Below are 17,442 nucleotides of genomic sequence, written 5' to 3' on the forward strand. Positions count from 1 at the left end.
CGTACGTCTATCGCGCAGACTGAACGAGTTAAGGAATCCACTTCCGCATCATCAGCATTCCATAACAATGCTGATGTCAACTTTACATGTAAGAACTAGATTAAGAAATTGTATGTTGTTGCAATAACCTAGTTTAAGATTTTAGATGTAAGCAATTTATTATTGTATTAGGTCAGTATATAAACATAAGTAACTAGCTCTAAGATGTTCTTTACACTACGTTCTCTTGAATAAACGTATCGTGTCTCCCGGAGTCTGTGTCTCAGTTATCTACACCTTAATTAACGCGTCTGTTAGTTGCAGTGGGCAATAATTATCGCTTCGCAAATACCGTGCAACAAGAACGCGTCTGCAGAGCGACGGAGGGTTATCGTGACAATGCAGCTACAGCGACAGAACAATACTGAATAACAAAGTAGCAAGTTTTCATGTGAAAATCCATTACAAAGTAGCAAGACGACGCGCAACCTCCTACAAGATAATCGGGCTTTTACAGAGAATCTCTGAAATCCTCATCTCTACTAAATCCTGCCAAACCAGGTCGCTCTCCCCGCGCCCCGCATCCCCGGCTCTGTGTATAATTCTTCATAAACTGTGTAATGTCATGCGGGATACTACGAAGATAGTTCAAGAATACAATATGTCAGTTTGATAAAATAGACAAACTTTATTAACTGATTGGATTAAATTAAGTGCCAGAAGTCATGTTTACAACAAAGGCAGTATCCCTGTCGACCCTGGTGCGCAGTGCCAGCTTAATTAATCTTCATTTCTTCTCAGCGGTAGTTCTCAACTACTTTAATTAAGTCGTTGAAAATGTTTGTATACGGAGAAGTTATCCAGCGAACGTTTTGAACTCTCAAACCAACGTAAATGTTATCCAGCGCTTAGTTGCTCACTTATTAAGTACAACGGTTTGACTAAGAAAAGATTATGTTAACTTTGTTTGTTAGCTGGGTTAGGAATGTTATAAAAATATGTAACTTTGTGAGTAATTTTACACTGTTGTTTGGGTTTTAATTAGTACTGGGGGGTTAAAATGGCCACATGAAGCAATTCATCTAAGAAAGCAATATTGCTATTTGACAGTTGTTTGCATTGCGCACTTACTTTTATATACGCAAATTGCTTCGACGTGGCCCTTTTAACCCCCCAGTTCTGTTGAAACTATGTGTTGACCTCACGACCCACCATAAATGAAGTAGTAGATTAGCCCAAGTAGAGAGTATAGACAGTTCATCGTATTGAAAGACCATAACCTCTGCTAAGTCGTTTTACTCAGCCGAATGAATCCTGTATAGGTACTGGCTATGTATGTAGCTACACGTGCGTACAGGCTGTGTCCTATAACATGAGCTTACATGATGGACCGCGTGATGTGTCTCATTTCCGTTTGTATGGAGACCGCTTAGTCCGCTCGACCCGCTTGTATTCACAAACATAATATGACAAAGGAAATGATATGAATGCTCCAAAAAATTCCTAAAGAGTACACTTACTGTAAATATAAAAGAATTCGTACAAAGAGAAGATTTGCGGTTTTGTGCGCCGTGTCGACATTACAATATGTTTCAGGTTTCATGCTCGCAAGTTTGCGCAACAAAATGTATAAAACTTGTTTTGACATAAATATGTCGTGGTTTAATGCGGCCATGTATTTTCATGTGAAGTGCTTTGAAATTGTGCCTTTATAAATTAGTAGCTGTTCCAAGCACAAAAATGTGTGGTTATATAAAAAAATATATATTTTGCCTATTCAGATAATTGTAAGAAAAAAGTTAATTAGGTTATATTAGACACCCTTGTATAAATAATTAATAAAACACAGGTCTTTGATGTAATGAATAATTTTATGCGTTAAATTTTTCCCTCGACTCATTATAAATATTTGATATAAGCTCAACTGGAAAAATTTTGCAGGATTTCTTCAGATATTTTTTCAGCAAGGCTTTTTGATTATAAAATATTTTAACAAAAAGTGCCTTCTAAATGAAATGAAAAATAAACATTCGATACAAACCATCACCACAAGTATAGTAAACTTTTCATAATAAATGTAATTATTTGTTATAAATGAAGACAGAGTAACCATTCACAGTCTTATAATAAAGACCCGGAATATTTGTCTTTTTGTTGGTACCCTGGCGTACGTGTGACACATTGTTAGGAAACTGCTATTCCCAGCCAAAAACTACTTTAGTTCCTACTAAAAACTTTAAAAAGAATAAAAGTTTGTCGACACATTGCTATCGCCAGCGTATCTTTGAAATAAAGTTTATAAATGTAGGTAATAAATTTCGTTTAAAAATGGTTGTCGATAAAATCTAGTTACTTTATTACCACAACAACTACGTAAGCAACAACGGGCTAGTTGTTGTTGTTGTTGTGGGTACGATGCTGTCGTCATGCGGTCCTGTCAGCTGCTGGGTGCTAACGGAGAACACTTGTTGATTACTGCTTTGAAATCCTGGTGGCTTTGTGGTGTAAAACATATTCAGCTGGATGGATTTCATCCATAACCCATCGGGACTGGGAAGAAGTAACATCTTAAGAGTTTGACAGAATTACAATGTTTTTCTTGAACTACATAAATAAGTATGATTTTGATGTGATACCTACAGGTTATTGTTGATTATTATAATCATCCATGTCAAGAACAAGGAGGAAGAATAATGCAGCTAATACTATATGACAAACACAAACAATATACTGTCTCCCAAAAAAACAATACATGCATAAAGTGATGCTCGTGATCTGGTCAGAGTCACAATTTTGATACCAAGTCCTAAATTAAATAGATGTCAGGGATCAGCCCGTAACTAATACAATAGTCAGACATGTTGTGGTTTAGCATGTTCACAATAAACTTTTATTTCATTTTATATTTTAATTTATTTAATTATTATTATAAATATAGTAGAGTAGATGCAATTTTATAATTGGGTAGTTTCCTAAGTCAAAGATAAATTATAAAATTCCCTTTTTTATAAATAAAGACAGATCTAAAGGTGATAAAAAACGTTTTCTTTTTTCTATTTAACCTATTTATGAATTTTAATAAAGAAAAATGTAATAAGTGCGACATTTTGTCACGTTCGTCTATGACGTCACGGGTTGCTGTTTCATACAAATTCCATACTAATTTCTTGTTTTGACGTTAATTAAAAAGTAACTAATTTGATTAGTTGGAAACTACCCTATTGTATAATTTGTGCCTTTATCTACGTACAAAGCTGTTACCTAGAAGAATGAGCATGTAACCTTTTAATAACTTGAATGAGGAGCACTGTGAAATGTGTAAAAATAACACATCGAGTGTGACTAAAAACGGCGTGAAAATTTATCTGGGAAAGTCACCCTCGCCGCCGACACACTCAGATGTACACAAACATCGTGCTCGTTAGCTTGTGCAAATATTTCTTTGATAATTCAACGTCACTTTACCTCTCTGCGTCAAATGTATTTTTTTGGTTAAACGGAAAATGGAATTGTGTTATTTCCCCGCAGGTAGGGCGCCGTCAACAATGTCTATCACGTCGCCGGAATAAATAATTCAAAATGTAATTAGTGTAAGCCCCTGTTTAAAACCAGAGGCTTGATAGCGAATATTAATGTAGTGACTTATAAACTTGAAGACTTAACAAAAATATTGGAACGCCGTGGGAGAAATCGTGCATAGAATTTTTCAATTTACATGAAGTTATTTTGTTTTTAAAAAGGAAACAGTTTTAAAGGACTTAAATGTGACGATAACTGTAAATGGCAGTTTACAAAAATTCAAAATCTGGCACCAAACTACAGCTCTGTATTTGAATTTATGGTGAAAAAAGTGTTGGAGTAATTTATACTCGTTTCATTACGTCCTAATTTATGGGGCCACGAAATTGCCACATTCATTGCGGTGAGAGCCCGGAAAGAATTAAAGGTGTGAGAGAGGTCAAATATCTTGTGGTGTAATAACGTCCACCACGGTGGAGTGGGCGCAAGGGCGCGGGTGGGCGCGGGTGGGCGCGGGTGGGCGCGGGTGGGCGCAGGTCGTGGGCGCAGCGTGCGGTGAGCGGCACCTACAGGCGACACCGGGACCATCCCACTTTACTGCTTCTACGAGAGATACTCGTATTCTAGCTAAAACTTGTGCCAAGAACTTGTCTAAGGACTCAAGTTTGTTCTGCGTCGTCGTAGTTCCATAGTGTTCCGCTTACTCGGTAAGAACACACTATGAATAAAGATGTAGGTGATATAAACTCTTGGTTTTGTTCAGTAAGCGTTTAGTTTCACCATCCTAATTGTGTATCGATGTTTCTGTTATTCGAGACCAACATCCCAACAGGGGATAAAATAATTAGAAGAAGAGAGATGTTTGTGGTTTTAATCGTTTAGATCAAGGTTTCGTCACGTTTCGTCGATTATTTGAACCCTCATAACGCTGGTTTAGATTGTACCAGATAAGCCAAATTCTCAAGATATATGTAGTCAGCAGTGAATTTATTTTGATATACTTAAAGTTTTAAACGCATAGCTATTATTTAGATTTTATTGATATGCAAAAATCACCGATTTTGACATTCACTGACTGACTCTACTAATTACTAATTTAAGAACCACGCTCTTATCGGTTTAGCATTCTCCATGCTTATTTTTAGGGAAAAATAGGGCAGTCGTTTCCCTCTTTCCTAGGAAGGAAAGACTACTGCGGGGAGGATCCCGCAGTAGTCTGTCTGACGCGTGTGGGGTGTCGCCCAGAGTAGTCTATTTCAAAGCTGTACTAGGTCTCCTTTCCTCCGCCTCTAAATAGTACTGACAGTTACTGCTGCCCTCTGTCAGGTTCCAGGTTACAGTCCCTGTGACTTGCCCCTTCCGTCCTGCATTGCCGTACCGACGGCTCCCATCTCCGCCTTTGCAACCGTTGAGGTCTTCACCCGTATCCCTGGGCAAGGGTTCTAGGTTATAACCCGTAGGTCTGGGAAGGTCACTTACTAACCATCATCATAATTATAAGGTACTTCCAGATGTTTTAGAAAGCTGGAATGGAGGCTAGTATTCGTTGTTGGCTAGTACATAAATAACAAGAAAATTCTAAAACTTACAACTTTCACCCCACAAAGGCAAATTTATTATTGCGGTCGAGTATCAAACATACTGTGTGAATGATTGTATTGAACGAAGTGAAAAGATAAGTTTGTCGTGCCGTAGCTTGATTGACAGTATTTCGCTACTAGAAAAAGTCGAATCTGCATTTGGTAAATTGCTGATTTACCCAGGACGTTAAGAGGGTGTACAGTTGAGCAAAATTGCCTGTTGCACGCTCGCATACACCTTAGGTTTGTAGAGGGTGCGCAGTCGAAGAATTTCCTGCTGGCCGCTCGCATTGTTTTACTTGAAGTAGAGACGTTTTGACCTATGGGTCAAAACCCTCGATATGTGTCGCGCTGCCACGCGGAAGAAGAAGAAGAAGTGAATTCGCAACAAAAACATTTTCATATGAAATGATGCCAAGGCGAGATCATATCTATCGCAATGTCAAAAAGTTATCAGATTTTATGTAGATCCAAACTCTAACTCTACTAGCCCTAAGTTTACAAACTCCACACGTCAGGTAAAATATGTGGCTTGGCAGTTTCGCTACCTTTTTTATTGTAGATTTGCCGCAGATGGTATTAACTACTTGGCCGGAAGCCGTTTCGCTACCATAACATGAGCGTAAGGTGAAAAAAACATTTCATGCCACACCACGGGCAACTAATTTATTGACTGTTCATAGGGCATGTAGAGTTCAAAGCTTGGCTCTACATGAGGTCTGATAACTTTTGACATTGCGATTGATAATGCTCTCGTCTCGGCAACATTTTACATGAACATTTTTTTTTTGTTGGGAACTTTATATTTATCAGAGTATCAATATTCCAAAGAATCCAATTTAGCTTTCATAAATAATCGTCGTCATTCAAAAAGTCTAGAAGACATTCAATGTTGAATAAAGTATCAAAGACGTTTTTAGATTATAATCTTTTACTTTATTTGATAAATAACTTACGTTCAATAATCTGAAGAGTATTTACATGTTATAACCTTTATTTTTTAATAAGGTTAAATCGAAAAATAGTTTCGGGGCAATGTTAATGATATTGCATTGCTGGTGATATAACGCGGGTCAGGATTGGAGGCTGTATCTTCCTACATACATTATACTCACACTACAACTCCCTTTTGGAGAAGCCAGAGCTAAAAGTGCTCGGAACATTAATAAATTTGTGCAATTTATTGCTTTAGCGTCCTAATAAAGATGCAAATAAAACGCAAGAATTATTACTTGCTGAAGACTTCATTGTATAAGGTTTTTATTCGTGCAAATGATCGTAGTTAAAGCGCATTCAATTTCATAAACTGGCAAAGTGGTTTTTGTAAAGAGGTTTAATAAACTCAAAGGGAATGTAGTCTAATCAAGTCTAGCAGATTACTCGGCTGTGAAATAGAACGGTCTCGACGTAGTTGGCGATTAAGAGAGGTCACAAAGGTCTGCAGCGCCGCGACCCACCGCGTGGTGTCACGTGGTGATATTAATGTAGAACGATGGAGCGCTATCGCTCTGGCGTCGCAACGGACTCGTAAAGCATTGTGTGACCCCAATCTTACATGTGCAGGCGACAGCTGCATATATCATCACTACAATCAGATATTTTTGTGTGTTTTTTTTTAAAGAACGTCTAGAGCCCTGTGCCGAAGTTTTTCTTGCAGCTACTTTTCCTCGGCTACACAGGTTGTGAGGAGCTGCAGTAGTTTTAGGCGGACGAGACATTCGTTACGTAAAAATATAACTATTTGAATTTGAGGGAAACTTACATTCAATATTCAATATTGAATATATTCATTCAACGGTTTATTATTCGTTCCACTCCAACATTATCGATCACTATATTTCGAAAGTCCTATCAAAATTCTAACACCATTGTTTAATTGTTGTGGCGGGAAATCTGGACCGCAAGAGGTTAAAGTGGGAATGTATCGAATACGAAACATGTAGTTCGGCTTTTGCAGTTCCATATCACAAACGAAACTTTATACGATTGGATATTGAATCGCCAACTGCGACTCAACTACACGTGTATTAGAACTGTGGACAATAGAATTGAATCCCGGGACTGCAGTGACCAAGTTTAAACTGTTTTCGGATTGGCCGCGGGCGCCGGGGACCGTGCAGTCTTACGGCAGCTCCGGATATAAAACATGTAGTAAACATATAACAGTAGGTTATCTGTATACAGTAAATTAGAGTTTTTATCACTGACGTACAGTTCATTTAACCCCAACCTGGCTTCCATAATTTTTGGTTGAGGCGATTATTGCTTGAGTCTTCGGTCAGTTGTTTAAGTATTGAATGAATAAAATATATCCATATAAATGCTTGAGTATCGCTTTCCTTGTATTCCAAGTGGTTAATGCTATCATCTAAAAGAAATCATGTCAAAATAAAATGTTTCCGTCATGTGCGTATTTGAACACTTACTGTGAAAGAAGAGTAAGTCATCATCATTTCCCTAGCATTATGCCGTTGTCACAGAATCCGCTTACCTCACTTGTTGATTTGACAAGTCCAGTTTTTTACAGAAGCGACTGTCTGTCTGACCCTCCAACCCGCCAAGGGAAAACTAGCCCAATACAGGTTATGTCACATATCATCAAAAGGTTATTATAAAGTTAGTGATTATTTAGAAGATATGAATGCATGGGATCAACTGTCTGAGAACTGATATTAGGCAGCTAAATTACTCAATTGTATATCAATATTTTATGTTTATTTTTATTTTTTTTTAAAGAACGTCTAGGGCCCTGTGCCGAGGTTTTTCTTGCAGCTTCTTTTCCCCGGCTATACAGGTTGTGAGAAGCTGCAGTAGTTTTAGGCGGATGAGACGTTCGTTATGTAAAAATTGACGATTCAAAGTGTAACTATGTTACCTACTGAATAAAGATATTTTTGAATTTGAATTTGAATTGAATTTGAACATACCTCCGAAAATGCATTTCTCGGGAATGTGGGTTTCCTCACGATGTTTTCCTTCACCGCTGAGCATGTAAAACAAATTCGACAATCATTAGTTCAGGCCTGTGTTGGATTCGAACCCGCGACTTCAACGTGAGAGGCAAGCGTTCTACCAACTGGGTTACCACGGTCCCACGGAACGGCTCGGAAAGAAAAGTAAGTACCTTAATGTAATGGTTTGACGCGTGTGAATGTAGCTGGCCTACTGTTACGTGTATACTATATGAGGCCGCGGTCAGGTGTACTCGTATGTATCGGAGTTCGCTTACACTACTGTAACTGTTTCAGAAATTGTTTCTAACAAATATGGTTGTTGGGAAATGTGTCTGAAAGTGAATAAACCATGCTAACATATTTAATGGTTACGTACTCATTTAGAAAGAATAGTATTATTGTATATGTAATATAAATTTTATCTAGCTGTATGTAATCCGACTATCCCCGGGCCCGCGTTAAGAGCGACGTGTCGCACTTATCTCAGTAAATGTTCCCTCGACACACACGTACACCCACATCTGCCCACACTCCTTCATGTTCAACCAGGGGGAAATTAAATAATGAATTATTACAACTTGCGGCAAAGATGATAGAACGGACATGAGATAGACCAACTTTAACAATTCATACATACATACATAAAGTCACGCATCTTTGCCACTGGGGTAAGAAGGCTATAGAATTTCATTTGCGTCGATCCTGACACACTTCTCTTGCTTCCTCCACATTCATCAATCGTATCACATACGCATGCCGGTTCAGTGTAGATCAATCAATCAATTAATAATAATTTATTGCACAACGACATATACAAAGGACATAAACATACGAATAAAAACATATTTCTACCAAGCAAAAATTTAATTGGATTGCATTTGTTTTGTTTCTGTAGGCTGGTAGGTAGACCGTACTGAACCTTCTCTAAGGACATCTCCAACTTGGTCAATGTACGTCCTTCTAGATCTCCCTTTACCAGGGCTACCACCAGGCTTCGTTTTATATACCGCTTTCGTAATCCTAATATCCTTCATCAGCTCTATGTATCAATTCATAATAAACTAATAATGATTGCGATAATTTTTAAGATTACCGACCACAAGCACCTGTAGCCATCGACGAGCAATTGACACGCTATTTGGTACATTTTGCTGCTCACGTGAGGCAGACGGCAGCCACTCGCTACAGCAGTGGCCACGACTCGCCGCTTGCGGTCGTTACGGCCAAAAACGCCGCTGACATCCACACTAACGTTCTACTATTATAGTCCCTACCTTAACATCATGCATAGGGCCGTGGTAGCCCAGTTCGTAAAACACTTGCCTCAAACTTTGAGGTCGCAGGTTCGAATCCATCACAGTCCTAAACTAATGATTGTCAAATTTATTTTCGAATTCATGTTTGGATCATAATAATTATCACGTGCTCAGCGGTGAAAGAAAACATCGTGGGGAAACCTACATTCCCAAGAAATGCATTTTCGGAGGTATGGGATCTAATCTGTATTGGGCTGGTTTTCCCTTCGCGGGTTGGAAGGTCAGACAGGCAGTCGCTTCTGTAATAACACCCCGTCGTTTTTGCGTCGGAGGTTAAAAACCGGATCTGTCAAATCTTCAAGTTAGGTAAGCGGACCCTGTGAAAAACGGGATTATGCTAGGGAGATGATGACTTAACATCATGCATTCTTATCGTAAAACCCCACAGTAGAGAGTGGGTTAGAAAACGTGGCGGAAACTATATCACAACATTACTTAGTAAGTAATCTGTGCAGTGCCGTCTACACACAGTACCAGGTAATCATATCTGGCCTCCAACCACCGCTTGTGCTTCCACGTAATATTCACAAACAGAATCTACAATTGAAAACTAAAACTTGCATTTAAACACTGTTTAATATTCTAAATACATTCCATATTACCGTGACTGCTTTATCTGTTTTATTTTCATACTTCCTGTTATTGTGACCGACGCACAGCGTTCAGTTTAAGAAAATGGTTTCTATTTTAAACGGAAATTATAATGTGGAAATTTTATAGCAGAAATATTTTACAGTTATAGTATTGCTATCTTACTAGTTTTAAGGAGGCGTATGTATTTTATTTATAGATAAGTTTGTACATAGCACCACGCCTGCACCCCCGACGGGGTAGACGTATCTTAAATGCACCCAGTTCATCGCCAGCTATGTTTAAGCCCCATGTAAAAAGGGGCGAGCCAGCAAATCCTGGAAACCACCTTAACCCTTAAACAGGCCCCAATGAACCGCAGCAACAACTAAAGTGTTATATATGGATTTAGGCTTTGAATAATGCCCTGCATGATTCCTTTTCATAAAAATCCTGATAAAGTACTGAAATGCTTGAAAAAAAATGTGGAAAAACATTATCCCATTGCGTGGGCAGAAACTGCTCAATACTATACATACATATATTCATAATGTTTGTCTGTGCATATTCTTTTTTATATGGTTACTTTTATATAAATTTATTTTCTTTTATTGTAGTTACTTATTACTTTGTAAATACCAAACAACGTAGGGTAAAAGGCCTAGTTTTAAAATAAATTGACATTTCAACGGCGGGGAAATACCAAACAACGGGAATATAGTTCCCACATGTAAGTTACTCTCGACAGGCTATGGTCACATGTTCCCCACGTTTCAAGTTCACGTATACAGTGGTTTGGAGCAGAATGATGTAAGTCACACGGTCTCTGAACAGGGCTATCGCGGATTTTTTTGTTAAGTTTTTTTTGCTATGAATAAGATCCCTGACGAAGTCTACACGTGTTTCGATACGTTTATGTGTCCTTACCTAAACTAAAATTGTCCATCTCTTTTGTAATAAAGCCTGCCGTAGTAAGTCAGGTGTACCTATATGTATATATTATCAAGTTGTTCATGTATCCATGAGGATGTCAGAAAAAATAAATCGATACCAAAGAGAACGTAGAATAGAAAAAAATAATAGAAATTGTCCATTATAAAAGGACGCCATACAGAATAACAAGAAAATATCAGATGGTTATCCTCAAAACTTCTCATGGAGATACAGAAGCCACCTCGAGATGTTTTAAATTTTTAAAACCATATTTATTTTCTCGTTTAGAATCACTAAATTAATTGTATTTGCCAACATTGCGCAACTTCATGCAACTCTATCTGCGTCTCCCAGCGGATCTCATTACTGGCATTATAGTCAATATTGGATCCGGTTGGAACCAGATTTTCATAATAACTTGAGTAAAATTTACATACAGTTTTAATTCATACATCACTTGGTAAATACCACAATACAATGTATTCGTATCATGTTTCCAGATTGAATATTAATTAATTATTGACAATCCGCCAATCCAATACGTATTAACTCGAGCAAACAATAATAATATTTAAATGATCCGGGTGATATCCGTCCGGGCTTAATGTATCGACAGAAAATAGATTGGGGAGTCGGCGGCTGTTTGCCGATGGCGATACGTCTCCCAGATCAATAGATACTGTATTCATATACAAAGAAAACGAAACGCCGAAAGACGTATCGCCGTAATCGACCATGAGGACGATTTGTTTTGTTCTACCATTCATTATTAATTGGTATTCGCTCTCAATCGTAAAACAAACATTTAATATACCACAACATAGTAGACGCAGAGGTCTATTATATATGTCGTGGCCAGATCATAGAATTGACCATTTCATGAAATGATCGACCATTTCATGAAATGGTCGTATTTCATGAAATGGCCAACTTCAACTGACCATATCGTTTAAACGTCAGCGTTTAATGATATTTCCATCCACGTTTGGCCATATCATTAATGTAGGGTGTCCATGATAAGTGGTGTAATAAAAACGCTAAATAAGGTAGGAAATAATGTATAACTCTAGTACAAAGTACAAAAATGTTTAAAAGTCAAATAAAAATTAAAAAGTCATTTTCGATTAACGGAGTGTTGATGTAGTTGACCTATACGCCGTAACTGCATCTCGCTTTGAAGTCGTCGTCATATTTTTTGACACTATTTCATGCCATTGGTCATCATTCAGTATACTTTTCGTGTGTAAGATAAACATACTGGCGGCTTAGGGGTGGCCCAAGGGCCACCCCCGCCGCACCCTAACCTACCGTTATGTCTTGTAAAAATTATAAAAAAAAGGATTATGATAATTTAAATTATGACAAAAACATTTATGCGTTTTAATAGAATCCCGTTTCAAGTAGTCAATGCCATCTGCGGCAAATCTACAATAAGTCACGTCAAAAAAAGAAACTTTACGGACAGTAGGATCGTCTATATTTTTCTTTTTTAAAATTAATATCTCTTCATTCGCAGTTTTAATTATATCATATTTTGAAATCCAATAATAGTCCATTGATTTACGTAGCGTGGTCACTCGACCTTCATTATTTGCCATATAACCTAAAAATAAAAATAAAGTTGCTGTCTACTGTTAAAACGAGTTTTTCTTTTCACCTTAGTGTCAAAACATTGCTTCACTGCACTTTTATCTTGTATTTGCTCATTATTATTCGTATTATTCGCGTTCACACAAGAATAATTATTGTCCGCCGCCATTATGCAAAACAAAAACAAAGCGACACCAGCGCCACTACCGGTGGATAATGTTACTATTTTACGATATGATCGCTAACGTTTGGCCATATCATGAAGTAATCATGCATTTAGTTGGTCATATCGTTAAACGTTTTGTGTTCATTGATCTGGCCAAACCACATCATGATGTGGCCAACGAATGTTGTTCTATTTCATGAAATACGACCATTTCATGAAATGGTCGATCATTTCATGAAATGATCAATTCTATGATATGGCCACGATATATATATCATAGTACATACCAGGTTTCCAACCACACACCGAATCCTCGCCAGCAACTTTTAAGTCTTGTGTAATCGGGGACAAGGCTAGTGTCATTAACCGGGCATATATATATCCTAATTATTTGTCATCCAAACATAGTATACAAATCCATGCATAGTAGTATGGTACGATCTCGGATTCGGACCCGTGACGCTACTAAAAGTAGTTCTCAATCGTGTACAACAAGTCCCGTAAAAGTTAGATGTCGTAACTACTGATACAACCGACAACTGTGGCACGCAATATGCTATCAAGAAACCGAATATCTTAGCTAGAGGAAATCCGCGTCCGGCTCGTGTTTTGTAATAACTTTTAGGCAAGTATCAACGACGATATTCCTTAGAGTTTCATCTTATATAGCGTAGTATATTTTGAACATTAAGTATTCAATATGAAGTTTGCGCTATGTAATAGATTACACTCGGCGCTATAATTCACTCTCGGCGGCGCCAACCCCAGTCCGCTCCTGATATTAATATAAACGTAACATGGCATCACGCCTGTCTCCTGAAGGGGTAGATAAAGGTGTGTAGTATTTATACACCCACTTCTTGCCAGATAAGTTTAAGTCCCATATAATAGGGGCGAGTCTTTTGCCATTTGAAGACTTCTGAAAGCATGATGCCTGCAATTCAGGAATAATTTTTGAACTCTTTTCTTTATTTTTTTTTGTGTGTGTCATGTATGTTAAGTATTTTTAAGAGAAACTTTGTAACAGCTGTGCATTTTTCTGTTATGTTACAATGTACATATTTTTCAAAATAAATAAATAAATTATTAATTGTCGCAAATCCTGGAAACCATTTGATATCAATTATATTATACAATACAATATAAAATTCTTTATTGCGACCTTATGGCTAAAGTAGCAACTTCTTCCAGGTAACCGTTGCGTGTTACGATATAACTAACTAATTGACAATAGCGAGGCAGCAAGTGCCTTTATCTAGGATCCAAACATCAATTCAAAATTATGAATTTAATGCTATTCATGTGTAAATGTGGACTTGAGAGGGCCGTTGGAGTCGCGGGGTACAATACTAACGAGCTCATTAACACATTGCTAGATCTAACAATGCTCTTTGATATTCTCACTGAGATGTATTACTTAATTAGGTAGGTAACTAGTAACCTGACGTAACAATTTAACAATGCTTCCACCCACACTAGTTGCTAAGGAAAATACGAAAAATTAAACCTTCAGTCCCTGGAATATTGTAAGGTAGAAAAAAGACCCACCTACAACAAAAGTAGGTACTACCTAGTATAAATTGTATCTAAATCAAGATCTGAATAGGTACCTATGAAAGGATAAGCTATAAGAGAACTCTGCTCTTTACGTAATATCAATAATTAGATATTTTATGACCTCCTTTTAAGTAAGTAGCTAGAACATTAAGGGAACGTTTTCACAAACATCATATTTCACTATTACAGCGAATGTTATTTATGTGTTTCCGGGGTTCCCCTACTCCCGTATGCAGAGTCGTCGTGACCCCGGGGACTCCGCGCCGTAATTCAATATCAGTTTCATATTGGCCCGCGTAACGAGTTGAACGAATCATGAATAACATTACTTTAACCTTCGGTTCGAATACAGTAAAGTCAATTTTGGGATGTTACATGTAGTTTTGCTGAGCCGAGACCTTAACTAGGATTTCCAAGCGATAAACATGCGTGAACCCTACTCCATTACTTCCCAGGCGGGGAAGAACTAGAGCTAGATTTCTAAAGGACTAAAGAAATAAAGTGTGCTGAAAAACCTCATTTTTTAAATATGTAAGTAGTTACTGTTTCTTGTTTGTTGGTTGTTAAATTCACCCACGTATATTTATCCACACTATTATTAGTGTGTGTTAAACGCGAAAGTAATTAGTCTGTTCGTTACCTTTTCACGGTTAAACAGCTGAACCGATTTAGATGAAACTGGGTATCATTGGGTATGACAGAAGGTCCTTGGGAAAAAAGTAAGATACTTTTATCCCGGAAATTACTCCCTAAAGAGATGAAAAGAGGATGGAAAAAGATGTACTGATAAAAGAAGTCCACCCGGAAAAACTCGCGGGCGGAGACTTAGTGTATGTTATTATACCTAGGGTGAGTGTATGTTGCGACGTGTGTGTGTGTGTGTGTGTGTGTGTGTGTGTGTGTGTGTGTGTGTGTGTGTGTGTGTGTGTGTGTGTGTGTGTGTGTGTGTGTGTGTGTGTGTGTGTGTGTGTGTGTGTGTGTATGTTGCAGCACCATAATAACCCAGACGCGTCTGCGCCAGTAGTCCGCGGGAAAAATAATTTATAATAATGAAACATATTTTTTACTCGTTGACATAATTACACCACACGTTGATTCACAACACTCTTGTCACCCCGACACACACACACACACACACACACACACACACACACACACACACACACGTGTGGACTCGTTATTCTCATTTCAGGATATATTATTCCCACATCAATGAATATCCTACCTGTGATATCTCGGTGTTGTATAGCGATGTATGAGGAAGGATTCGAGAACGTTTATATTATTATGTATATTTACTTTTACAAGCAACGGCATTTCGACAGGAGACTTTACCGTCAACGTGTCAACACATTCACTGGCAAAAGCAATACGAATGTCGACTACAATGGCTTTATGAAAAGAACATAATTATGGAACTGTTTCAAAAGGTATTGCAAAATTTTTTTTGAACCAACGGAAAAAAATATCATCATCTCCCTAGTATTATCTTGTTTTTAACAGGGCCCGCTTACCTAACCTCAAGATTTTGACAGGTCCGGTTTTTGCAGAAGCGACTGCCTGTCTGACCTTCCAACCCGCGAAGGGAAAACCAGGTGATTGACTACATATGAGGTCACATACCTCCGTAAATGCGTTTCTCGGGAATAAGGGTTTCCTCACGATGTTTTCCTTCACCGCTAAGCACGTGATAATTATTTATGATCCAAACATGAATTCGAAAACAAATTCGACAATCATTAGTTTAGGCCTGTGTTGGAGTCGAACCTGCGACCTCAAAGTGAGAGGCAAGCGTTCTACCAACTGGGCTACCGCGACTCGCAATGGAAAAATATACAACTTTTAATTTAGAAGGGCGTAGGGGCATTAAAGAGGACAGAGTAATGACAAGGGTTGATCGTTGCCTGACTGAATATTCAATTCTAGCGAATATTATAATAAAAGATTTCGATTTATATTTCTAAGTTTCGCTACACACATACACCCGCGGCCGTCTTCATGCAAATGGGCGGGGCTCCAAGTCTCACATCTTTTTAATGTTCATGCTGTAATATTGGTTAAGTATATTTATTTTATTTATTTATTTATGTTTATTTGGGATAACAATAGCTTAATCTAAATGTTTTACAATGTTACTAACTAAATTAAAGCCAATAACAGCTATCCTCTAATTATACTACTTAAATAAAGGAGTAGAACGTTGTAGTCTTTCCAGTAAGTATTATAGTAATAGGTATAATGATCCATATAACAGCGACTCAGTTACACAATCAAGAGTTCATAAGCACTGCTTGTGTGCGAGGCACAAAACTTCATGACATATACATGACAAATCTAGACGCGGTCGCGTGTCAAGCCAAGTTCAAGAAACAGAACTGGCGAGCCGCACCGTGTGTAATATTACACGAACCATTTGGAGCCACTTTTGACCCCCTCATAAAACAAAAAGTATTCCACATAAACGTATCAAATTTGGCTCATATATTGAGACTTATGCTGTAATATTGGTTAAGTACATGACAAAATACTTCATTACAGGGAGCACAATAACTGGCCTTGTGGATAAGTAGCAATCACTTTCATTTTATTATTGTTGTTTGTGTTACTCTTCAAATTCTATTAGATAGAATTCAATTTCGTTTTCACTTTTTCTAAATTAGTTTTGAAGGAAACCGCCGTAAATATTCACTAAAGCTGTGCTCGGGAAAGATATATAAGTATACCTATTCCTCGCTTATTGTACGGATAGGGAAGTTAGTTTCGTTCTTTGGATTTACGAGGCTCTATTATATGTATTTCAACTACTACTACATAATAAAAAATACTATTACGAGGTGCCAAATATTGCGTCGAGTTTGATTTCAGCTTCCCGTTCGTAATAAACCAGACGTGTATATTATTCTCATGTAAAATTGACCCTGTCGGCAGCGAGGCCCCATCCAATCATTTCACTCCTGACAAACAGTAGTTCTGGGAACAATACAGAGTGTTAGTGACGCCGTAACGAAAAAAAATAAAACGTTTACGTTTAGTCGCCCCGACTGTTCGCGTTTTCATGGTTTTTATAATAATTTGTCACTTTTATTTTTTTATTTTACTAAAAAGTAACTAACTTACTAGTTAGTTAGTGGTGCCGACTTGCAATCTACCTAATATACTATAACTAGCAATCTAGATCTAGGTACGACGGTTCATTCAGTTCCTCATTGGTTAGACGCCGCCAGAGTCGAGCTAATATTTAGCTCTCAAATATATTGCTTTGAACTGAAAGTGCAATA

Source organism: Pectinophora gossypiella, unplaced genomic scaffold (genome assembly GCF_024362695.1).
Source record: "Pectinophora gossypiella unplaced genomic scaffold, ilPecGoss1.1 Pgos_35, whole genome shotgun sequence".
Classification (NCBI taxonomy): Eukaryota; Metazoa; Arthropoda; class Insecta; order Lepidoptera; family Gelechiidae; genus Pectinophora; species Pectinophora gossypiella.